Here is a 26907-nt window from a genome sequence, read left to right on the forward strand (position 1 = left end):
TCCAGAAAAAAATGAAAGAGAAAACCAAGAAAGAGAAAAATGGAATCTAGGAAACACAAGAATTAAGCCAGAGAAAGGCAAAGAAAACATGGGAGGAACAGTTCTTCCCCCTTCCTCTCCCATCATCTGGGTTGAATATGAGCCACCAGTATCATCCCCCAGTATGCAAGCCAGGCCAATCAGCTTTAGTTGCAGGATTTTCTAAATTGGGCCTGACAGAAGAGAATACTTTCCTCTCAGGTTATGATGCAGTGAGGATGTGATCCCAAGAGCTCAGAGTGACCCAGAGCTCCTTCCTTGTCAAGACAACTCGCCCATGAGACTGAAGTTGGTAGAGAGAAAGAATAGAAACAGGAAGAAGCAGGGAGGTCATTCTACCATTGTATTCCTGTTTCTGTGCAGCTTCAACTGCCCTCTGATAGTAGAGCACATGAATTGGTCACAAATTATGTCAACAAGTGAAATCTACCCACTCTTTGAATCTGGGTGTGGACACATGACTCTTATTGGTCAATGGGACATTAGCAAACATGAAGCAAGCAGAGTCTAAAAAGTGTTTGTGGTCTGGGGCTCGTGCTTGCTGGCTACTGGGAACCTTTCATTAACATATAAAGTGGGCCAGACTGGCCACCTGGAGGATGAGAGACCAGGTGGAGCAGAGATTGATTATGTAGATCATGTAGAAGCATCTCAGCTGGTGTTTTCTAGATCCACCAGCCCTCTCATCACCTGCCAGCTGACTGCAGACACATAAGTGACCCAAAGTGAGCCAAGCAGTAGAATTGCCCAACTGAATCCAGCTAATTGCTGACCCACAGAATCATGGCTAAAGATTGTTGTTTTAAGCCACTAAATTTTATGATGGTTTGTTATGCAGCATTGGATAACTGATACACTCTACACACACACACACACACACACACACACACACACACACACACACTTTCTATTTTTTCTTAAAGTAAAACAATTTTTTTGCCATTTACAATCAAAAGAAGTTCTAACTAAAATCATAGAGCTTCTTGTGCTTGTGTCATTGACTTGGTGCCCTGTTCATTAATTTAGTTATTCTGTGACTTGAACTATGCTCCTGAATTCCAAGCTTCTCCTTCCAATCTCAATGTTGACATTATCCACCTGTGCTTTGTCCAGGATAAAGACACTACCGTTTGTGGATAAACAAACTACAAAAGAACCTTCTCCTTTCTCCTCTTCATGCTACCACCTGACGTGTTGGCCCTCTTCCTATGGCCTTTTGCCAAGGGTCTGTACCTGCCACTTCCTGTTGGCTCTTCAATGCCAACAGCTTGACAATGTGACTCTCCACCTGTCACTAATTGCTGGACCTACTGTCATCCCTCTTCACTTATCTGTGCAGACTTCACTCCCTCCTGCAAATAGGAGAGCTATCCATCTGCCAAATGCCAACAGTCAGTTTCAAGCCTAGATTTGAACCCTTTCTGGCCTATTCCGTTTCATTAGATTCAGATTCCCATACCCTTACTTTTCCAGTTTATCCTCTGTCTAAGTTAGAACTGGGTCTGGGAGGGTAAATGAATCTCTTTAAGCTCTCATATTCAGATGACAAATCACATACAGTAGAAGTAGATGGTGATTAAAAAAAAAACAAGTCATAGGAAAACTATTATCTTCCTAGTGGAAGAATATTGACAAGGCTATTGCAGCGACCTGTGAAGTCTGTTTATTGCCTTTGGGGTTGTAGACAATGAAATTGATTCTCAATATCAATCAGATAGGTCAATTATCTGCTCATATTCCCTTAGGCCTTTCCATTTCTATGCCCAGTAGCCTGACATCCAACTGCCAGTCTCTACAATTTTTTACCAGAGAGCTTTCTCTGGTGCGGGAGCCAAGTTTGCTTGCATATGGTGGCCCAGAAGTGCTGGAGAATTAATGTCTCCCATTTCTACCCCTGTGCAGTCCTCATGCAGTGACTGACCAGAATTGGTGTATTAATACCCCCGCTGCCATGTCCCTGATAGGATACCTATGAGGAGTATATTTTCCACTGGATCTCAGAGTTCCCCAATAAGATTAAGCTTCAGTTGCCCGTAGTGGTAACTTACCTGATAACCCATTCTTTATTGGTTTTCCTCTCTTCCTTGTCTCTCTCCCCCAAATAAATTACATGCCCTTGAAATTTTGTCTCAAGGTCTGCATCCAAGAGAACCCAAACCAAGACAATAACCCACCCAGCAACTGAATACTCTACAGGACATAAGTTGGATCTATGGAGGCGGTAACAATTTAGAAGGAAAAACAGCATAATAATATGATGATGATCAGAACCAGCCACTTAGATGGTGGACAAAATCAATGTTGCTACCAGGCCGCATTTGCCCTCTATCTTAGTCTTGGGTGACCTTCCTGATAGTAGAGTGTGTGAACCAAGGATGAATATAAGGGAAATTTTTGGTTATAACCTGATTAATCCATAATGTGGGCATCAGTCACTTTGCCCAATATCCATAGGGCAATAAACTTGTGGAATTTAATTTTTTGTAATGTGGGACTATTTAAACATTGTTTTACAGATTTTTATGGGAGAATGATACTCTGATATGGTTCTTCGTCTAAAAGCAAAGTACAACTTAAAAGATAACCAGGGCAAGTTCCAATAGCTATGTTCAAATATCTATGAAACACTGACTTTGGGTTTGTAGGCTAAAGCACAGGGTTTTAATTGGTTAGTTCTATTGCCAAATGCCTTCAGACTTCATTGACTTTTTTGGAATTAGTACAGAAGCAAAGATTAGATCCAAAACTTGTACAGAGATTCTGTGTGGTCCAGAAAATTATGAGTCTTTGCTTGTACATAAAAATTAAATATTACACATATTTACTCTCCATCTTTTGAGACAGTGAGCAATTGAGGCATCTGAACTGATTGAAGAAAGACCTCTCTATAAATCTATGACCTATTGTCCTTCTACCGAAGAGTGGAAAAATTCTTAATAGTTCTGAATGATGAACTTTCTTAAAAAATTGGGAATTTTGGCATCTGGGAGGCAATGCTAACCATTTGAATAGGGCCTCCTTTACTTTCAGTCAGTACTGCAGTTATTGCTTTGTCAAGGGTTCTGAGATCCCTCAAGCATGAAAGGAAGGATAAGGAATCAAATCCTTTCTCTACTTAATAGAGAATGTCTCAGAACTGCTTCAAAATTAGCTTTGGCTCAGCTTAATGAAATTTTCCTATTGTTGAGCAGCGGCCCACGAAATCCGCAGCATTAAAATGGCAGACCTTCGACTGTTTAAAAAAAAAAAAAAAAAAAGCCTTGAAGGTTACGGAACATACAAAAATAAAGGTTTTTATTTCTCTTCCCCAGGTTCACAGAAAGAATTGAACCTGCTCAGCCTTTTGAGTAGGCTAAATATTAGAGGCACTCCAACTCAGGAGGACGTGTTTTACTCGCACAATTTAGTGCATAAAATGCCTATCATAGAGGACCCGAAGTTTCTGCAATGAAACTCACCAGCCCTGCTGCACTCATGAAATCATTTTAGAGGACAGCAGAGCAACCAAGAGACATGAGAGGGAGCTACTCCTCGCTGGTGTTGCTTAAGTTTCTCCAGTGGGGTCTTATTCAGAAGGCCTTTCTTTTGAGACTTCTCCCCAGCTCTGGTTAAATTAATTTGGCTTTACTGGACTGAGATAAGAGAATTATAATTGCTTCTCTATCCCCCTTCCTTTTCACTTTGCACCCACACACAATCTTTGTGTTTTCAAAACTCCTTAAAATATCACTATAATGTATGACATCAATTTCTTTATATTAACAGGTGCATAAAATTTGACACTCAGTGCTCACCTTTCATCACTCACTATCTACTCATCTCCCTTTGCCTGAACAAGGGTGCATCCAAACTTACAGTCTTCAGAGCACAAATCAATGTAGCAGTGTAGCAAACAAAGGATCTCCTGATTCAAATGATACCAATGTCAAATGCTGATGTGTGTAAATAATTAATTGTGTTTTCACTGGTGAGTCCAGTTTGATCTTTCATTGCTTGGCAACCCCTGGGGTCTGTGGCTCACTGAGAAGCAGGAACATTTAGGATTTTTTATTACCAGCTCATCACTAATTTATAGATTACTATGGAGTCAGGTGCACAAATTCAGAGTATCATCTATCACTATAGGCAGCTCCAGTGTTAAGGGATGGCTACTTCCCAGAAATCAACGAAGGGGAACAGATGAGGAAAGGGGGCAACATGGCACATATGCCACAGAAGGCACATCTTTCAGAAACACAAACATATCAAGGTAAACAATTTCCTTCTCATGGAGGCAGACAAACTATAAAGTGCTCTAACTATCTCCTAAAGGTAAAACACCACTGTATGTTACATAGCCAAATATAATTCAACTGTTATCACTTATCATTAAAATTATTTACGTTTTTCTTCTCTTTTATGCTGTCTTAAGTGAAAGTTTCACTAGAATAACTCTATTAGATTCAAACTTGTAGAAAGTGCTATTGCTGAAAACAGGGGGTGTGGGGGAGGATGGGTACTTTCTTAATGGGAAAATTGTGCCTTACCAGAAAATGGCCTTGAAATAAGAGGAAGGTATTGGAGTTTAATCACAGCTTTGATAACATATGTGCTGTGTCTTTTGGACAATGCCATTGAGTGTGGAGTTCATGTCCTTACGATTGTCTAAAGTGTGTCACAGTATATGCACATGTTGTGATGGAAAGAAGCAAAATGTACAAACACTAAAAGGGCCATTTATTACAGACCTTCAAGGAAACCAACAATGACTTTGGGATGTATGTTACATTCCTGAGTTTTACAGGATTTTCTGGATAGCATTAACAGTTGTCTGAGAATGTTCTCAAAAATTCCATTTCTATCACAGTCACGTATGTATTCCCACCCTCTGACCCCACAGTCGTCTCTCCCAACTTCTCCCCAAAGCTGGTTTTCATAGAGCAAAGGAAAGATGGGCTGTGCAAATAAAACCTAAACCCAACGGAATTTGAAACAAGTCCTAGTAGCATAAAGAAATCTCTGAACATATTCATAAGAAGTGTTTCTTTAGGGAACTTTTCTGTTTCAGGGACACCACCGAGGCTGTGCCACATTCTGAAACTGTTGCTATGGCAAAGCGTCTTGTGTTATTGACGATGGAGCACATTGTTGTGTTTAAGTCATGTAAATGATCAGGACACAAAGGAAGCTGCCCACAGCAGCCCCTGCTCAATCATCACAGTGCTGGGGACTTGCCCCCTTGACACATGCCATTTACACGGCATGGGAAGGCATTTCTTTCAGAAAGCCTCACTCCCTGGGTGCTGTGAACTGTTCTTTGGAGACGTTTATGAGATCTCCACATCTTTCAGAATCGATTCTGCAGGGGAAAAAGAATTCACAATAACAAAGCCCTTTCTTTTGTTTTAAGGCCGGGATATTTCTATAGACATTTTGCATTTTCTACCTATTAACACATTTTTTTTTTTTCTGGGCTGCTGGTCTTGTCTAATATTTCAACTTTCTATCAGTTTTTATCATTTAGAGTCAAACTATGAGTTTCTCCTTTGTTTCCCACTTATAGCTCAAATATGTGTTTTTAATTAAGTATTTTCCACAGCATCAATTCACACTGATTAGACATAATTACAGAAACAAAATATGCAGAATACATTTTAATAATGCCTGTCACCTCTGAGGGAACAATGAGGATCTAATTTAATCATCTAAATGTTGGAAAGCGACACAGAGTTTTTAAAAATAGTACTATATATTTTGAAGGGGAGCTTATTAGTATTTTTAGATACAAATGTAAGTTGAAATGAACTATTATTCAGGTTTCAATGCATGTAATTAAAAAAACACTTAGGGCAACACTTGTTTACATAAAGAATCAAATTACACCCTTTAATAATAAAAGCTTGATCCAACTGTGACACTTGAGACTTGAAATGATGTGATAATTTGTAGTCCAATTTCTAAGGGAAATTTTGCCACTATGAAAATCTATTTTTGACAGTACTGTGTCAAAGTCAATGTCCTAGTTTTGACATTACTGTGGTTATGAAAGATGTTATCATTGGGGGAAGCCACATGAATGGTACGGGGGAACTCTTTGCATTAGTTTTGCAACCCCTTGTGTGTCTCCAACTATTTCTTTTCTTTTCTTTTCTTTTTTTCTTTTTTCTTTTTTCTTTTTTTTTTTTTTCTTTTTGAGACGGAGTCTCACTCTGTTGCCCAGGCTGGAGTGCAGTGGCACAATCTTGGCTCACTGCAAGCTCCGCCTTCTGGGTGCACGCCATTCTCCTGCCTCAGCCTCCCGAGTAGCTGGGACTACAGGCACCCACCACAACGCCCGGCTAATTTTTTATATATTTAGTAGAGACGGGGTTACACCATGTTAGCCAGGATGGTCTCGATCTCCTGACCTCGTGATCCACCTGCCTTGGCCTCCCAAAGTGCTGGGATTACAGGCGTGAGCCACTGTGCCCAGCCGTGCGTCTCCAACTATTTCAAAATAAAAAAAGTTATATTAAAAATATATTTTTCATACCTAATAAAAATATATTTTTCCTACTTGTAGAAGAATATGCTATCTCAGTAGAGCTTAGATTATTACTGTTACAGAACCATATGACATTACTCTCAAAATTTGTCTTGGCATCTGGAGTCAAGGGAATTTTGGACAATGAGTTAACTTTCTCAAAGAAAATCTATTTACCTCGAGTTTTCAAATTGTTTAGAAAAGAATTCTGTAAACAGTTATGAATGAGAAATCCACTTACTTTTACTGTTTCAGATGCTCTTCTAGAAGTTATTAAAATAGTGCTTACAATTCTCATAAATCTGGAGGCATAATTGGATCTCATTTCCTTTGCCTTTTTTGCTGTTTTTAAAAATTCTTTCAGCAGGGCGATGTGGCTCACGCTTGTAATCCCAGAACTTTGGGAGGCCGAGGTGGGTGGATCACCTGAGGTCAGGAGTTTGAGACCAGCCTGACCAACGTGGAGAAACCCCATCTCTACTAAAAATACAAAATTAGCTGGGCATGGTGGTGTATGCCTGTAATTCCAGCTACTTGGGAGGCTGAGGCAGGAGAATTGCTTGAACCGGGGAGGCAGAGGTTGCCGTGAGCCGAGATCATACCATTGCACTCCAGCCTGGGCAATAAGAGCCAGACTCTGTCTCAAAACAAACAAACAAACAAACAAACAAACAAACGAATACCACACATATACACACAAAACAAGCAAACAAACCAAAAAACCCTCTTTTAACTCCATAGTTAAAACCATAGTTTTGCATTCCTAGCTGTCATGAGTGAAGTTGAGATTTAAAAAAGTAATATAGGACTATCACAAACCAAAGCTACATCTAATATATCTAATATAAATGTCCATTCATATTTCATTTGGCTGTGATTGTGTATTTGTGGCATGTATATGGGGGTGTAGGGAGGATGGGCATGTACTCATACAATGTTAGGATCAACAGGACTATAGGAATCTCCTAATTCAAGCTCAATATTAACATATTCAATATATATAGGTTTGATGTTTGTAATATATACTGCTGATTGTGCAATAATTCTTCACATTCCCATGGCCTTCTTTAAGAGGCCATCATAGCACACATTTAATTTTATCCTAACATGATTTTATGAGCTTGCTAGAGGGCATTATTATTATTCTACTGAGAAAATGAGCAGCTAATTCCAAAGAGGTCCAGCTTTGGCTCAGTCTTACACGGCATGCTAATGGTGAGGTTGAGGATTAAAATCCAGATTCCACATCCTTGCTCAGAGTACTTCATTCTGGCCCATAATCCCTAAAGCTACAACTGTCTAAATACACTGTCTACACTGTCTTTTATAATATCTGAAACAGTGCATGTTGGAGGGAGAGTTGTATTAAAACGATAATAGGAATTATTTAATTCTTTTTAAACTGTAACAATTAAAAGCATTTTGTGAGTGACCTAGGAACACTCGGCTCTGTATCATAACCCCTTTCTCTTTTCTTTTCGATTTTTTTTTTAAGTTTAGTTGAGATACAATTCACATACCACACAATGTACCCATCTAATGTGGACAATTTAATATTTTAAAGTATATTCCCAGTGTCCTGCAACCATCACCACAGTCTAATTTTAGAACAGCTTCACCCCCCAATAAAAGAAACACTGTGCCCATTAGCAATCACTCCCTTTCCCCCTACCCTTCACCTCTAGCCCCTTGCAACCACTAATTGACTTTCTATCTCTATGGATTTGCCTATTCTGGACATTTCACATAAATGGAATCCTACAATATGTGATCCTCTGTGATTGCCTTCTTTGACTGAGCATGATGTAGTATGTATCAGCAGCTGAATAATACTTTTTAGAGTTGAATACTATCCGGTTGTATGGATATGCATGGATAGGCTACATTTGTTTTTTTTGTTTGTTTTTTGTTTGTTTGTATGTTTGAGATGGAGTCTCACTCTGTCACCCAGGCTGGAGTGTAGTGGTGCAATCTTGGCTCACTACAACCTCCACCTCCCAGGTTCAAGTGATTCTCCTGCCTCAGCCTCCCAAGAAGCTAGGATTACAGGCATGTACCCTACATCCAGCTTTTTTTTTTTTTTTTTTTTTAGTAGAGATGGTGGTTTCACCATGTTGGCCAGGCTGGTCTCAAACTCCTGACCTCAAATGATCCACCTGCCTCGGCCTCCCAAAGTGCTGGGATTATTGGCATGAGCCACCGCATCCAGCAATATGCTACGTTTTATTTATCCATTCATCCATTGATAAACATTTGGGCTGTTTCCACTTTTTGGCTATTATAAATAATGCTGCTATGAACATTCATATACATGTTGTTGTGTGAACATATGTTTTCATTTCTCTTGGATATATACCTAGAAGTACACTTGTTGGATCATATGGTAACCCTATGTTTAACTTTTTGAGGAACTGCCAAACCATTTCCAAAGTGACTGCACCATATTTCATTTCCACTAATAATCCCTTTCTTAACTCGAGCTGATAAAGCCTCTGTGATGGCTATTGGCAGTTACTAAACTAAACTTCAAAGTCCTTTCTTGCATACACTTCCGGGTCTGGTCAGGTGAAAAGTGGGAGAGTGCATTTGCCTCACATGATTCTAGAAAAGCCATCAGAAATTAGAATGGGAAACAAGGAGATTAAGGATATGCATATTAATTAAACATCTAGAACGTAAGCTACCTATTGGTGAGGAAATTTAAAACTTTAAGTTGCACCAAATACACACAATTCAAGCGGCCATACAAAAATAAAAAACAAACCAAATCAACCAACCAGTCAAACAGAGACTCCCAACATCATCCTTGGCATTTGATCTTCCATCCGTAGCCCCTGAAGAAGTAGTGCAACAATATGAGATATTTGAACTGTTTTTGTAGTTCTTAATAGCAAGAAATATTTTTGGCTATGAAGACATCTAGGTCAAAGCCCTCACACTTGCTTCTTGCCCACAGATGTACAACTATTTCAAAAAAAATCTCCAAAGCCATATGAATAAACCTTTTATAATCTTAAGGATTCTTAAGCTTCTAGATAGAGATTGATACAGACCCTGGCTTTTAAAGCAAGCTGGAACACCTTCTGGAATTCAAAACACATGCTTGGCCCCTGACAAATCAAGCTAGAGTCTGGAGGTGAATTCGGCTGGTTCTTTTACACATGAACCTTGCAACACTCTGACTAACTCTTTTTTTGTGGCCAGAAAGGTCTTGAGGCTTCGAGGCTGCAAATGGTTCCTGACCTGTCGCTACTAGACTCAAGTAGTCACCTTATCTTTTTTTTTTTTTTGAGACAGATTCTTGCTTTGTCGCCCAGGCTGGAGTGTAGTGGTGCAATCCTAGCTCACTGCAGCCTTCATCTCCTGGCCTCAAGCAATCCTCCCACCTCAGTCTCTGGAGTAGATGGGACTACAAGCACACGCCACCACACCCAGCTAATTTTCGTATTTTCTGTAGAGACGAGGTCTCGCCACGTTGCTCGGGCTGGTCTCAAATTCCTGGGCTCAAGTGATCCACCCACCTCGGCCTCCCAAAGTGCTGGGATTATAGGCGTGAGCCACCCCGCCTGGCCAAGTAGCCATCTTCATTTCTTTGCCCTGATGTTTATTACATCCATCAGTCAGCACTTTTGACTTGCTTTTTTTCTGTGACCCACATGACCTGATTTCAGCTAGGTCAGTACACAGCCAAAAAGGAAAATTGTTTGGGATGCTTCTCTTATTCCATTGTCTCTTCCCTATGACCGGATACATTTTCTGGATGGGGAACAATTTCGAGCAGGGGATAGCTGGAAAGTGTTGAGTGAAAACGCAAGATACGATGAGAGAGAAAGAATAAGTAAAAATAAAAGAGAGAGAGAAAAAAAGAGGAAATAGGGAAAGGCTATGTCATAAGACAAAGGTCAAAGTGGGAAAGAGTGGCAGAGAACACAGAAAGCAGAGAGAAGAATCCTGAGATGAAGGTGTTAGCAAGTGATAATCTCCTGGGATCTTCTCAGTCCCTATTGAGGTCTTTCCCCTAGGATTGTGCAATAATTTATTGGTAATGTTCAAATTGAATTTGCAAATGACTTCAAACCTTAGCAGGAGATACTGATAGTTTATATCTTTGCAAATTGAAATTGAAACTCAAAGTGCCCTTGATAAACTGCAAAAAAAAAAAAAAAAAAAAAAAAAAAGAAAGAAAAAAGCAAATAGAAGAAATCCCCTCGAGGTTATGCAATAGCACACCAAATGATTTTTTTTTTTTGAAAAATGGAAGAGGAATAAGTGAAACTAGCCAGCTAACTAACAGCAGGCACTGATTCTAGAAGTAAATTGGATATGGAGGTACACTCAAGTGTTGGTATTTATCCTGAGGAAATCTGGCCATTCAAATGATTTCAAAGATACTCAGCCTAGTTCTGAGCACAATTAAAGGGGGTGTGGGGAACTTGGAAAGAGTTCAGAGGAAAACCACAAAGATCAAAGAGGTGAATGAAGAAAAGGGAGCTCAGAGGAAAGTCGAGGAGCTTTAAAAATCCAACCTGAAGAAGAGAAGGTAAAGGAGATAATTTAATTATGGTCCTCAGCTATAAAACGAGCTTTTCATAGGTGGCCACCTGTTCTCCGTTTCCACTATGGATGGACAGAAAGGCAGGGGGCTTAAATACGCAACATGGGGGATTTCAGTTAGGTATAAGGAATTTCCTGACATGAAAGCTGGTAAATGATGAAAAGGGCTCCTGATCATGGACAGGAATAAGGAATATTCTTCTTACAAAATAGGTAAAATTCTCACAGGTTTGGAATGGTTTACAGATCTTGCTACCCAGAGTTGGGGGTGGGACAGGGGAGTGGGTATACTCTAACACTCTAGAAGAACAGATTCTGGTGCCTTGATTTTGCTTCAGATTTGTGTATGTACCACTCGCCTGGCCCAATGTCTCACATTTCCCCTGCTTTACACAAAATGTCCTCCCTGGCATACCACTTTGAGATGTAATCATCTCCTCTGTGAAAAAGAGCACTGAAAAATATGTTTGGAAGAGTTGGAATTTGTTGAAGGAACATAGTCAGCTAAACAAGACCCACACGAGTGGGGGTGGGGTAAAGGCACCTCGGAGTGCATGCTGGGATTAGGGCTAATTAAGATGTTGACTGAATCTATGCTAATGATGTCCCACCAGACTCTGCTGGATTAGTATGTAAATTGGTAAACTCTGTTCTGAAATTGCCCTACCAGCTGAGGTCTAATTACTGACTAGACATAACAAATAATAATGGGATTTGTATTTTAGGATGTTTAATTATGGAAATATACATCTGGAAAAAAATACCAGCTGTATTGCACAAAAAGAGAATTCATAATGTTTTACTAAAGGTTTATGAAATTTTACACCTTTAATAAGAGCACCAGGAACAGGGGTGTGTGGGGAGAGTCTTTTCGGAGACCTAGCATTTGTGGAGGGAGACCAGAATCGCAATGATTAATTCGCTGCTTGAGTAATTTCCCCAAAGCTCAAAGACTAATTGTTTCATTGCCGATACACAGCATCTTGTGAGCTTTTAGTTGTATCACCCAAAGAACTGGAACTCATCCATGAAGAAAAACCAAGATGCCATGGATTTAACTCAACTACTCCATAGCATGCATTCAAATTGAATTAAAAGCAACAGGGCAACAATAGCTGTAGGAAAGTAAGTCCCTAAAACAATTTTTCTTCACTGAAGTTACTCCATAATATTGAAATCATTAAATTTATAAATCAGAAAATGGTTAGTCCAGTCCTGAAGCAAGGGCATGTATTGAATGGTTTTAGAGAAAAGCAGTTTGAGCTCTAGAATTCACTGAATAGGCATCTTGGGACAGAAACTTCTTTGCAACCATTTATTACATCATTCTGTGACCCACCCTTTCCAAAAAGTAACATACAAAGAGTTATAAACAGAGTTTTGGTAGCGCTATAATAGCTGCCTGTATTTGCCTGCCATAGTGCTATTACTCACATAATTTTATTTTATTTTATTTTTTTTTTTTTGAGACGGAGTCTCGCTCTGTCGCCCAGGCTGGAGTGCAGTGGCCGGATCTCAGCTCACTGCAAGCTCCGTCTCCCAGGTTCACGCCATTCTCCTGCCTCAGCCTCCCGAGTAGCTGGGACTACAGGCGCCCGCCACCTCACCCGGCTAGTTTTTTGTATTTTTTAGTAGAGACGGGGTTTCACCGTGTTAGCCAGGATGGTCTCGATCTCCTGACTTCGTGATCCGCCCGTCTCGGCCTCCCAAAGTGCTGGGATTACAGGCTTGAGCCACTGCGCCCGGCCTACTCACATAATTTTAAAGGCTTATGGGTGATCATTAAATCTTTATTAGGTTTTACATTATAAAATAAATTATTCATGTCGTTCTAATACATACTAGTATCTTTACAGCCCTTCTGCCCACATTTGGATAAACAAATCCTATTTGCATATCATTTTTATTTTAATTTCAGACAATTTTGTTATGAAAATATAAGGCTTAAATGTCTATTATGTTCCAATTATGTTCCAATTTCCCACACTTTTCTTGGTTCTATACAGTGCTTTACAAATAAGGTAAAGTTCACATAATTTAAAAAGACGGATGATTTCCTTTTACTTAGAAGTTTTAGAATGTTTGCTCTTGCTGTTATATGGCAAGGCAATAGATATCAAATAAAATTTAGTGAGCAAGCTTGTGTTTGCAGTAGCTTCACGCCTCTGTACATTTGAAGTTACACATGTATATGGAAATTAAATTTGTTGATCACTTTAACAAATTTGTGAATTAGCAAAAATAAAGCACTAATTTTTCCTTGTGGTGCAGAACTATAGGGAAGAATAATACAGTATTACTTTGATGTAAGAATATCTAACCTTTGTGTTGGAAAGTCATTGAATACAATAATTTTTCATTAAGGGCTTATGCTATTAGTCTTTGCAGATCTTACCAGCATATTGATAACTGTATTTATTTAGGTTTCAATAGTAGATTTTAGTTTCTTGTTTCATTAGTCTTAGAAATCTAGGACACGTTTGATTCCCTGATGGTGGATGAATAAATCTGAACAAACTTTCCCTTTCAATATGATAGTCAGTTCTCACCTTCAAGCATTGCCATTAAGCTTACATGATGTCATCCTGTAGGCAATATATCACTAAAAACATTCTTTTAAATTCTATTTTCCCATGCCCAAAAGCACTTGTCAGTAATTATATGTTATTTTCTATTAAAACTAATTGTGACCAACTCTCAGCATTGAACCCAGGGTCAGATACTCTGGTATAATAATTCTAGCTTTGTCCTCTTCTTGTCATGAGTATTGGGTGAAGTCAGAGTGGGGTGAGAACATTTAGAAGGTTCACAGAAAGTGTTTCACCAACACATAGGTAAGCAGTGTGTAAGCCTGAACAGATGTCACCTTGAATGTAAATCTTTCAGGGACTGGGTAGAGAGCTATGGGATAAATCTCATAATTTTTGCAAGTCTCACTTTGAAGCAAATTATACAATTCCAGAGAGTAATCTTTTCAACAAATGGACTTTGAAATCCCCTCTCTATCTTTAAGGCAAGCTGCAGATTATCTTGATAAATAGTAATATTGATTTTAGCATAGAGATAATTGCCCCAAAATATACCTACCGTTGGTCATGGGGATATAACAAAACTTTCCTAGTTTGCTGTTCCAAATGAAGAAATATGGAGTTCTTCCTCAGTGGCTTTGAATATCTGTCTTATCTAAGTAGGTTAAAGGACATGGGAGCAAGTCTTCTGGGCTGAGACAGAAGACGGGAGTTCAAGTCTGGCTAGGCCATTCTCTGAGATTTTCCTTCTTCCACTGTAAAGAGGGTCTTTCCTAACAAGAATTGCAAGGAACAAATGGAATAAAATATGTGCCTTTCACATAGTAGATACCAAATAATTGTTTGTTAAGTACATGTCTAGTAGGAAAGGTTAAACAAATCTAAATCTTTCTGTTACATAAATTAAAAGCAAACTTAAACGGCACGGTCTCATATCTTCCTGGTGATCTGGCTATAAAAGAATAAAAACCACATTCCTTTCAGTAATATCTCTTGGTAAGAAATTTATTAGCTAATGATTACAACAGTGCTTTTTAAAGCCCATAAGTAAATAGTCTATAATTCCATATTGTAGCTTCTACAAACATACAGAATATTAAAGAAAATAAAAGAGAATGTAAAAAATACATTTACATATATCTTTCTTGGCATGATCTTCTTTTAAAGACCCACCTATATTGAGTGATACTGAAATCTTCACACACCCAGGGCAGCTCCACCCAAAAACTAGTCAATGATAATGATAATGAAGAAAAACTACATCAAAGTATCAAGACCTTACAAAATATAAGCATCATTTTAGGATTCCTAAGGCATTTAAAAATTTTATTTGAAGGGAGCTCTGTCCCAACATTCTTTAAACACACACATAGCAGAGTGAGACACCTTGGGATTCAAATTTCACTCTGCCATTATTTTACAGTGTTGTTGGAAATGGGAAAATGCGAGTGCATAATACATTAAGTCGTTCAATGAATGTACACAATGTCTCTGCATCCCATCATCTTGACCTTCTTATTGCCTTGTTCTTTCCCACTCTCTTTTAAAAAAGAACTATGTTCTCACTTCATATTTATCCAGAGGGCCTTGGAACCATTTAATTTTTGGTCATCTATTTTTTATGATTGCAATATGGTTTTCTTAGTGTGGTTATAAATTCTTAGAGAGCAGGGAAATAAGAACTTTCTCCAATTTTGCCCTGATGTCTAGGCTAATGCTCCATATCAATGTTTTATTTTGTCATAGATCACACCCTACTGATAGCCAGGAGTCTATAGAAATGTGCCTCAGAAAAATTCACAGTTCATCTTGATAGCAGTAATTGCTAACTCTGTGGTTCACTCCCGCCCCCATGAAATGTACAGCTAGCTCTCATACTAAATATCTCACAAAATTATAATTGGTTGTTAAGCAAGGCAGTAGAGTGTAAGAATTAAAACCATGGATTCTGGAGCCAGACTACTTGACTTCAACTCCCTTCTCTCTCCTTACTAATTGCATGATGTTGGGCAAATTACATAAAGTCTCCTTACTTCAGTTTCTTCATCAGAAAACTGGGATGATAATGTTACTAGTGTCTACCAAAGAGGATTGATATGAAAATTAAATGTAGTGTGCTTAGAAGAAGCTAAAGCACTCAATGAATATGAGTTATTCCTATTATTATTACTGGTGTCTTCACAGATGGGCTTTTAGCTACTTAGGAGAAAAGGTGTTTCTGGCCAGAGTTCTATCCCCAGGTCCTAGTGCAGTATACACACATCTTCTTAGAGTCCCCCATCCTCTCTACCTCCCCATCATCTACCTGAGATATCCAAGTCACAAACCTCTTCTTCTCAGCTGTCCTGCCAATGCACTGTCCTTAGTATTTCTCAAACTTCTTGTCGTTTTCTCTACATGTTCTATCAGAAGTCATGTTCTTGACCTCTCTCTCCTGCATTCCAATAGGCAGCCTAGTTGGGCCTCCAACTCCACAGGGCTCTCTCAGTGAGCTTTCTAACATGGAAACCTGATCATTTTCATTTCATCTCTCCACTTGCAATATTTCCATGGCTCCCTACTGCCTACAAGATCATGGAATAAATACATATCAAGTCAATATAAAGAAATTTGTGTCTGGGCATGGTGGCTCACACCTGTAACCCTAGCACTTTGGGAGGCTGTGGCAGGTGGACTGCTTGAACCTAGGAGTTCCAGACCAGCCTGGGCAACATGGTGAAACCCCATCTCTACAAAAAATACAAAAATTAGCTGAGCGTGGTGGTGTATGCCTATAGTCCCAGCTACTCAGGAGGTTGAGGTGGGAGGATCACTTGGCCACAGGAAGTTAAGGTTGCAGTGAGCCATGTTTGCACCACTGCACTACAGCCTGGGATCTCTATACAAACATATATGTCACAGTGTACATGCAGACCGGGGCTCCCTACTGGATACCTGGTGGAAACCAGGGCAGATATGGCCAGAAACCAAACTAAACCAAGTTTGTCATTTCTCTTAACTGAGCAAATCTAAAATACTGTATTCTGTATTTTAACCTAATATGATGTTTCTACCTTGATGTTTCAGAAACCATTTTTACATGTAAATACATATGATGCCTGTCCAATCCATAGTTATATATGTTGGCTCTCTGATCATAAAGGAAGACAGGGAATAGGCAGAAGCTGTCAAGGCAGATTCTCTGAAAGCATTAAGGTAAGCTGTAGGGAGTTCTCAATTTATACGAGATCTGGGAAGAAAGACATGGATGGTAAGAGAGCAATATAGAAGTGTGCTAAAAAGTGCTTTTGTGGAGCAGGGAACAGATTTGGGTTTGCTACCTTAGTAGTGTGGCATGATTTTATTCTTAAATTATCTGGTCCTTCATTCCCTTATCTTTAAAATGGGCACAATAATACCTATTTTGCAGTATTGTTGAGAAGAGTAAATGATAACACGCTTGTAAAGGGGCCAGGGCAGTGTCTGGTATATGGTGGATTCAAGACATGTTCATTTCTTTCCTATGATTCCTTTTTCTTATTGGAATTATTGCAAATTATGTGTATTATTATGATATATCAAAACATTTAACAAAAGTCATCTAACAGAAAAAACTAATATATCAAGAAAAAATGAGAAGGAACAGTAATTTATAAGCTCTAAAGATTAAGGATGCTGGAATATTTTGTTCTGTATTTTCCCAATTTGTGCAATGGCAAGGTTAATTAACGAGAAACCTTTCTTTTGAATTATTTAAATGTCCAGTGATGAGAATAACATACAGCGGATCTTGTGCAATGTGAGAGGATTATTGATTAACTCAGCTCACAGGTTCCAAGCAGCCAGTAGTATATTTTAACGTATCAAGAATTCAGAAGAATTAGAGTTTTTCATTGTTGCTGAAACCACATTTGCAATTAAACCACGGGAGCTGGCAAACAATTTTTAGAACAGCACAAGTTGGTCTTTCCCTTCTAGCCTTGGTTACCTCTGCAATAAACTCCACAAAACATAGCTTTCATCTCTAAGAGCAAACGTGGGCCATATTAGTGACACCCACGCACTCAATAAATATATGGCAGATGAATGAAAACCTCATAAGGTAGTAGTGAAAAATGGCCAAAGTATTTCAGAAGATCAACCTGGAAAGAAAATCAATTCTAATGAACTCGATGCGCTCAGGTTCAAATATAATAATGAAGGTAAATAGTATTTATAACCAGAATGACATGGGGCAGAGAATAGTGAATAATGTTGGTCAAAACCTGAAAACTTCACAGTTCACAGATAAATTGATTAACTGTTATCTCACACTCAGAACTCCCAAATTGACTGCCAGCATTCCATAAACAATTCCTAAAGCCAAAGATAACACCGTTTGGTTGAATTAGCATTTTCAGTTGAGAAAAGAATAAAAAACTGAAATTGAAAGGGAATTGACTTTCATTTTTTGGCAAAGGATGTCTCAGGCAAATAATTATTTCATTTTAAAAGAAAAAGCATATATTTTTTCAGGCTTTCATATCAATGTGCATGCAAAGAAACTGTATTTAAATAGTTTATAACCTATAGTTGAAACCTATAGTTTATAACCTATAGTTTAAGTAACCTGGTTGTTATTAATGAAATAAATGGCATGCATTTTCAATTTTTGAATATTCTAATAACCACATCATCTTAAGACTGTAGAATTAAGTAAACTGAAGTAACAGTTGCAGACTTGAGTAATTTGTGTTGAATCATTTTACTTGATCAGTGTTTTCATGATAGGCCAAATCAACCGAAATGATAATAAGTATATTGGCATATGTTAAGTTTAGAAATGAAACATCCATCATCAGAACTTTGCATTTAGCAAGGCTTCTAGTTTTATTTTAATGAGGAGGAAAAAATGCAGAGAGCCCACTCAATTAGGCAGCACTCAAATTTTCTCAGGGCAAAAACAACAACAAAGATTACCACCCTGTCTTGGGGATGGGGGAGGGGTGGGCAGAGTTTTTAGGAATTTGGTTCTCAGCTATGAGGAAAGGCTTCTGGACTTGTCCATCACAGAAACAACAGCTGTCTGCCACTTCTGTCTTCCTCACACAGCCCCCAACTCCAAACACGCCTCTCAGAAGGACTTTTGTAGCTTGCTTAAGGGATAATTTGCTTCAGACTGAATCAATGTATTTCTAAACTCTTCAGGCTCAAGTTTGCCAGGATATTATAAAAGGATAAATTTGTATGTATGTGTGTACACATAAAAATTTTAAATATATAAGTAATATAAATAATGCATTTCTCTCTCTCTCTCTCTCTCTCTATATATATATATATATATATATATATATCTTCACACAAATATGAAAGTCAGCTCTGGAAATAACGAATGGAATTAGGGAGTAAGAAGTAACATCTGCCCAAGAAGGCTGTGTTCATGAGCTGATTCTTTGAAAATGCTGAAGGAAACGTGTACCTATTCTTTCTGACTCTAGGGCAGGTTCCTCATTTCTTCTTTCCAATTACAACACCTCTGCATACAGATAGAGAATATAAAGTTATTCAAGTTCCATTTTCCTCACTTGAATATGAACACTTGCCCCTCCTTTCACAGTGTCTTGAACTTGCGCTAGGTACTGCTTGAATTTTTAACAGTGGCTTGGGTCTGAACAGCTCTTTTTACAAAACAGGTGATACATACAATGGCAAAAATACATTCTCACAGGAAACAGACGATTGAAAAATTTCCAGAAGGACCTCACTCTCCTGAAGTTGTACCCCCAAAACTAATCAAATTTAGATAGAAATGCTTTAAAGATCCGAGTATCTGATAGATAAGTGCATTCCTCTATGGGGTATAGTTTCTGCGTGGGCATGCGTTTTGCTTAAGTCAGTTGCTCAGAAGTGATGCTAATCAAGTTTGGGAAAAGTAAAATTGTTCTGTGACTACCAGCCCTTTGTGCCAGAAGCAGCGCCGTCCTCATACACCAGACAGAGACGACGCAGGATGTCCCCAGAGTCACTAACCAACTTCCCTCCCTTCTGACCCCTGCGCTTCAATAAAGCAGTTACAGTAGCATCCCAGAGCAGTAGAGAATAAAATGAGCCTTACCAGTTTCTCCTAGCGTGGACGAAAGGAAACAACCCCTCAGCTGCTCTAGGCCAGGCAACTGGGTCTCAGACTTACTTGACTGAGGGGACTCTGAAAGCTGAAGTCTTCCTTCCCTCTGTTTGATTTCTTCCCAGCAACCTCTCCCAGGATTTTTCTCACAAAGCACTTCCCTATTCTCTAATCCTCTCACAAGGAAAACCAGTGCACACACCAAATGACTTCTGCAGAAGCGCCTCTCCTGGGGAGCGAGGAGGGGAGGGGATGGAAGGGGGGTGTTTGCTGGCATTCATTCCTGCCAGGCGAATCCTCAGAGAGTCATGGATCCCAGCCCTCTGGACTCCTCATCAACTGGAATACGATAGGTCGTGGCGAGGCATGGAGGTGTGCATTTGCTTCTTCCTATATCTCCAAACCCTGGTCACTATCCCTCAGGGATGGGAGAGGGGATGCCTCAGCTTCAAACTTCATCTGAGTCTTATGACCCTTTACACTCCCTCCCAAAACAGAGTAATTCCCAACGAGTTATGTAGAAATCAGCTAGATGCTTCCCAAATCTATCTGGCACCTCATTTTAAGAGCCCTTGACAATTTATAGCAGCTGCTAGTTTTTAACTCATCCAAAAGCTGAAAATAGATTGAAAACATCAAGAAAAGGTGGAATATCAAATATGAAAAAGTGATCGATATGTACTATCAAACATCCGGAAAATTACTGTCTTTATGAAAATTCGTTTTTTAAAAAATCACTTTTTAAAAATACCAAATAAAATTGCTAAATTGTAAAGCATGACCTTCTTTTTTAAAGATATGGATTTTACTTTATCTTCCCAGGACAGGATTTGCACTTGCATTTGAAAATAATATTCACACTTTATAAATTTAAATCCTCTTCTAACTTAAGACAAATATCTTACATACATTCCAGATATGCTATAATCAATCTGGAATTCCCACTTACCCCTCCAGTTTTTAAAAAGAAGACTTACCTTTTTATTACGTCATTTAAAACCCTGAAATGAATAAATCACAGTGGAGACAAGCAGATGGCAGACTTCTACATTTTGCAATGAGGGCTGTTTGCCTTGGAGACATTATTTCTAAGGAGACGCTGCTGTGCTTGTGCCTGTGTTCGGCAGCATGCCATTTGGGGCTTTGAAACAAAATGAATCGGCTTCACACCACCAGCTCCACTACATACTAACACTTCAGAATACCCAAACTGGGGCATACTGCCTCTTTCGTAGTGTCCCTGCATAGAATCAGAGGTGACGGTTTGATGGATGAGTTTCCCAAGAGACAATGCAATCTGTGACATCACAGTTCTGGCCGCACCCCCCACCCAGGCCCCTGTCTTGCCTCTCCTCTCCAGAAAAAAAATTGCCTCTGCTTGGTGACAATGCTATCTCAATAGCAAAAATGAGTCAAGGTGCATAGCAAATGCTATAACTTACCTGTCTTTCTTAACTTCAGTTCTCTGATTCCCCTTTGCTGGAGTAATGGGAGTAGGATGAGATGAACATACTAGGCAGAGAATTCAGACAAAACCAAACAAAACACAGAACTCAACATTCTATAAAGTTTGTAACCTGAGAGCAGAATAATACCCTTCAAAAGGAACACTGCTAAACACTAGCTCAATGATACTAATGTCTTTGTTATATGCAATTTAAGACATTTTGCCATAAAATTATATATAAGCAACAACAAAAATATTTAAAGTGTCTATATCATGAGTTTCAGCCTTACTAGAACTCATTTAGTATCATAATTTTCTTGATCTAAAATAGTTTCCTTTTCCTCCTTTTCCTTGGCCATTTTGCTCTATTCTCAGTTGTTCTCTGTACCAGTACCTGCCACTGGTCTTAATATTTAAAATAATACCTGGATAATCCATTTGAATTTTGGATACAAACTTACTTGTAAATAAAAGCTCTAATATCTTTCTGACTCTCACCATCACCTCTATCCTTTTCACTTACTTTCATCTCAGATGTCCAGTACAAGGAGAGTAAAAAATCTAGAAGATATATTTATGTCTGTATCTACAGCTACACCTATATATCTCTATGATCAATAAATCTATCTACATAAAAATTTTGAAAACCTTTTGCATGGCGAAATAAAACAGCATATATCAAGTCAAAAGAAATAATGAACTGGGACAGAGGGCCCATCTCCTTCATGTTTAATGAATGCCTAAACTTGGAAAAGAGAAAAACCTACCACCCAAAAGAAAAATGGGCAAAGGTTATGAAACAAAAGGAGACATATAATCAGTCTTTAAATGCATGGAAAAGTGTTCTTTCTCACTTGCAATAAAATCAATGTAAATTAAAACTACACTGAAATATAATTTCTTGCCTGTCAGAGTAGACTAAATTCAAAGGTTTGGCTCATACACCATTGATGAGGTTCTGGGGAAATGGGCACTTTCATAGGTTGCTGCTGGGAGTATAATATACTACCACCAATCTGGAGTTGGGGGAGAGATTTGGCAATCTAACAAATTTATAGATGCATGGACCCTTCCTTCCAGCAGTCCTACTTCTAGGCACCTATTCTACACAATCACCAGAGAAAGCAAGAAATGTCATATTTTCAAGCAATACAAGGAAACCACACAAATGCGCAGCAGTAGATTGACTAATCTGTGGCATATCTGTATAGTGAAGTACTATGCAATGGCAAAATGGAATGTCAGATCTCTGTGTACTAATATAGACAGATGCACAGGCAATGAAAACAAAGTGCTGAAGAGGGCATGGGGCTGAGGGAAATAAGAGAGGTGCAATGGGAGGATGAGAAGTCCATATATGCATAGGCTTGTATTTGCAAAAACAGGAACTCTGGAAGGATCAATAAGAATCTAATAAAGATAGTTTCTTATAGGGAAAGAGAAGGATTGTGGTTAAAAGGGCAGAAATAGACATGAGATTCCTGTGTGTTTACTCATTCTCTTATATCAGGGGTGGGCAAACTATGGTCTGAGGGCCAAATAGATCCTTTGCCTGTTTGTATAAATAAAGGTGTATTAGAACACAGCCATGCCCATTCATTTGCGTATTGTCCATGGCTGTGTTTGTGCAACAATGGCACTGTTGAGTAGTTGCAGTATTGAACTGCTCGGTCCACAGAGCTGAAAATGTTTACTTTCCGGCCCTTTCCACAAAAAGTTTGTTGACCCCTATTGCTGTGTAATGAGTTTTAGCATAAGTCAAGAGACAAACTGAAAAGGATGGGATAGACTTCCGTGGTTTCTGCTTTAAAAGATCTTAAGTTGAGTCCTGGCTGTCTCTGCCTCGTTACTTAGCTTTCTTGGACTTGCTTTCTTCACCTACAAAGTGATGAAGGTAATGCTGACCCCTTGGTTTTGTTATGAAGATTAAATGAAACAATGAAAACAAATGTGAAAGCACCTTGTGAACTCTTATACAAACCTCAGATATTATTATTATTACTATTTTTTATGAGAAGGTGACAGGTAATACACATGTAATTAGTAAAGAATTAGAATAGCCATGGCACTTAAAAACTTTGCAGCACTTAATGCAAAAGCATTACCTTGAAACTTGCCTCTACATTTTAAAGCAACAATTGTATCAGCTATGGTCACATGGTAATTCAGCTCTTCCTATTCACAACCAGTTAAGCCATTGTATCTGCTCATCTGACAACACTGATTCAGAGGTAAAACCCTACTCAGGGCAAGGTCTTCAGACTGCAGTAGAATTATTTAGCCTTCAGAAAGCTCAAGAAAAAATTCTAGGCTTGAAGATACGTTTTATGTTCTTGAAGTTAAAATTCATCAGATAAAGTTATCTTACCATGAAGAGGGGTATATTAGTGACCAAGGGTATTTGGGAACCATCTGGGGATTATATTTGACAAATATGGAAGCAGACTTCAGTAAGACTTTCACCCTCAAAATTCATGTTTGCATAATCACTTTTTAAAAACGTAAATGTTTGAATGTATTATCTTTAACTTAAAAGCCAGAACTTCTTTATGATAGAATTACCAGTTTTTTGTTTTTTGTTTTCTTTCTATACTCAGTGATCTTTCCTTTTCAGTCATGGAATTTGTAGTGATTGATTTTGCCATAGCATTTCAGGTTTAACTATTTTTAAGCCATACATATTTGTGAACTGCTAAACTACGTTAAATTGAACCGCCAAAAGCTCACATCAAAGTCCCTTAAAATATTCATATCCTTTGGCCTGCGCTTCTACTTCTGGGAAATAATATTGAGGAAATAAGGCGGCTGGGCACGGTGGCTCACGTCTATAATCCTAGCACTTTGAGAGGCTAAGGTGATCCGATTGCTTGAACTCAGGAGTTCAAGATAAGCCTAGGCAACATGGTGAAAACCCATCACTACCAAAAATAAAAATAAAAATAAATTCACTGGGCATGGTGGCGCGGCCTGTACTTAGTAGGCTGAGGTGGAAAGATGGCTTGAGTCCGGGAGATGGAGGTTGCAGTGAGCTGAGATTGTGCCACTGCACTTCAGCCTGGGTGACAGAGCCAGACCCTGTCTTAATAATAATAATAACAACAACAACAACAACAACAATAATAATAATAATAATGCTACACACACACTATTGTGTTCACAGATATATATATGTGATGTTTGTATTAAAGGCAACAACAACAGCAACATCAAAACACTTTGTGACAATACAAATGTCTAAAATTAAGGAATTTGTTACAAAAATTATGGTATGGTCATCCAAATGCCTATCTCTATTGCTGTTATCTACTGCTGCATAACAAACCACCTGCACACTTAGTGGCTTAAAACAAGGCACATGTATTTTGCTCACAAGTCTGTGATTTTGGAACGGCTCAGTGGGTACAGCCACCTCTGCTGTATTTGGCAATAGCTGCTGTGGCTCGAAGGCTAGAGGCTGCAGTCATCTGGAGACTCACTCATTGCATGGCTGACAGTTGATGCTGGCTGTTGCCTGAGACCTCAGTGGGAGCTGTCAGCTGGAACATATATATACAGCTTCTCCATGTGGCTCGGGCTCCCTCACAACATACTGTCTGGGTTCCAAGGGTGAATGTTCTAAGAGGAGGCAGGCAGAAGTCATATCACCTTTTACAATCTCTCTTGGAAATCACATGGTGTTACTTCTGCTTGACTGAGGCAGTCATAAAACTTCACCCATGTTCAAGGTAAGGGGCCATGTATTCTACCCCTTGGTGGGGCATGGTGAGGTTCAGAAAGTATGGTGGGTGAATGGAAAGGTTGCTGTTGTCATTTTGGAAAGTACAATCATTTGTAATTATACAGTCATTAAAATGATATAGCACATCCAAATTTATTCACATGAAAGGACATTCAAATGATAGTGAATGCTGAGTTGGCAGTGTAGCTACAGTGTCATTCAGGAGAAATAACACTGGCACTTAATAGACACTCAATTAACATTTGTTGAATAAACCTTTGTGTAAAAACAAATAATATTTTTTGTTTGTGCCTATAGCGAAAACATTCTGTGAGAAGCTACATCAAAATGTTAATATTGGTTGGGCACAGTGGCTCATGCCTGTAATCCCAGCACTTTGGGAGGTAGAGGTGGGAGGATCACTTGAGCCCAGGAGTTCAAAATCAGCCTGAGCAACATAGTAAGACCCCTTCTCAAAAAAAATGTTAGTATTGGTTATATTTCTGTGATGGGATTGCAATTTAATTTTTTTAAGATTGTGAGTTTATAATATTCTTATAATAAACGTGCATAGAAAATTAAACTGTATTTCAAAATGAACCTCAGAGGACAATAACCTGAGTTGATTGTCAGAAAGTTTGACCTAATTTCTTTTCTTTTCCTTTCTTTTTATCTTTTTTTTTTCTTTTGTAGATAATTGAAACCTAATTAGATTAGAATGCTCCCTGGCAAAGCACTTTTTCTTTTTTCTGCTTGTAGGAAGAATTTATTGTTCAGCTATCTGTAAGCATTTAATTGCTGCAAAGTATTTAAGGGATGTAAAAATAAAAATTTTCTTTTTCATTTGTGTAACACAAGAGCACCAGCAACATAAAATGCATTAAAAAAGATAGCTCATTAAAATAAATATAATTTGACTCCAAATTAGTCATACCTCAGTGAGAATAATAACCTCACATTTAAATCAGTGAATTAGCAGAAAAGAAAAAGCGTGATGTTCATGTAATGTTCTATGCTGCACTCTCACTACCTTTTCCCTAATCATTAATATTTTTAAAAATATATTAAAATGCAACTTATTTTTGGAAGCAAAATTGCTAACTTACCATATAACAATACTTTGAAAGTGCTTTCTAACCAGCTTCTAGAAGTGATATATGGACAAATTTGAATGTCAGATTACCTCTCTGGTAAGAGAGCAATGCACAGGCAGAGTGTCAAACCTGGGGCATTGGGTGGAGGTTGATTAAACACACAGTCCTAAAACAATGAGAGTCATTTGTGTGACACTAGAAGGAGAGTATAGCTTTAACTGAACTTATAGACTAGTTTAACAGTATCCAGCTTTTAGTCAACTTTGGCATACTGTGCTCAATTGTAGTCATTTTCTCTTCCCTGATCTCAACTGAAATCTCTAATACTTTACGTGAGAGCTCTTATTTCAACCCTTGAAAGGTCTGTCTTCTGAAAGAATGCTTAGATGAACTCAGCCCTGATTCTCTAGAAATAAAAAGTTTCACTTCAAATGTTTCTATCAACTCTTAATGACAGAATCATTACCATCTGGCCTGGCATGGTGGCTCACACCTGTAATCCCAGCACTTTGGGAGGCTAAGGCAGGAGGATCACTTGAGGCCAGGAGTTTGATACCAGTCTGGCAATATAGTGAGCCCTGTCTCTACAAAAATTTAAAAATTAGCTGAGTGTGGCATGCATCTGTAGTCGCAGCTACTTGGGAGACTAAGGTGGGAGGATTGCTTGAGCTCAGGAGGTCAAGGCTGCAGTGAGGTATGATTGTTTTGCTTCTCTCTAGCCTGGGCAGCACAGTGAGAACTTGATTTAGAAAAAAGAAAAGAAAAGAAAAAGAATGAATAACATCCCAAATAAACACCGTACCTCTTGTTTCTGGAAACTACTGTCTTTGGTCCTCCTCTTTGGATTTGGACCTTCTCTCATTATTCAATTAAATATTACGTGCACAGACACATAAACACACATAGTAGACTTGATTCATCTAGAGAGTCAATCACTCAATTG

At 38.6% G+C, this 26907-nt stretch overlaps 1 protein-coding gene across 3 annotated transcripts in view; it reads right to left on the reverse strand.

Moving 5' to 3' along the window:
• MID1 (midline 1) overlaps nt 1–26907 on the reverse strand; it is a 391573-nt gene that overhangs the window by 216898 nt on the left and 147768 nt on the right. Inside the window, exon 1 of one of the 3 annotated variants that reach the window (XM_050777269.1) lies at nt 20683–20765. The exons of 1 other annotated variant lie outside the window; for it this stretch is intronic. The gene's annotated coding sequence lies outside the window, so the exon portion shown is untranslated. Of the gene's footprint in view, nt 1–19696; nt 20330–20682; nt 20766–26907 lie in introns of those variants that run through there. One more of the 3 variants, XM_050777271.1, reaches the window with a different exon arrangement.

This window comes from Macaca thibetana, chromosome X (assembly GCF_024542745.1).
Source record: "Macaca thibetana thibetana isolate TM-01 chromosome X, ASM2454274v1, whole genome shotgun sequence".
Lineage (NCBI taxonomy): Eukaryota > Metazoa > Chordata > Mammalia > Primates > Cercopithecidae > Macaca > Macaca thibetana.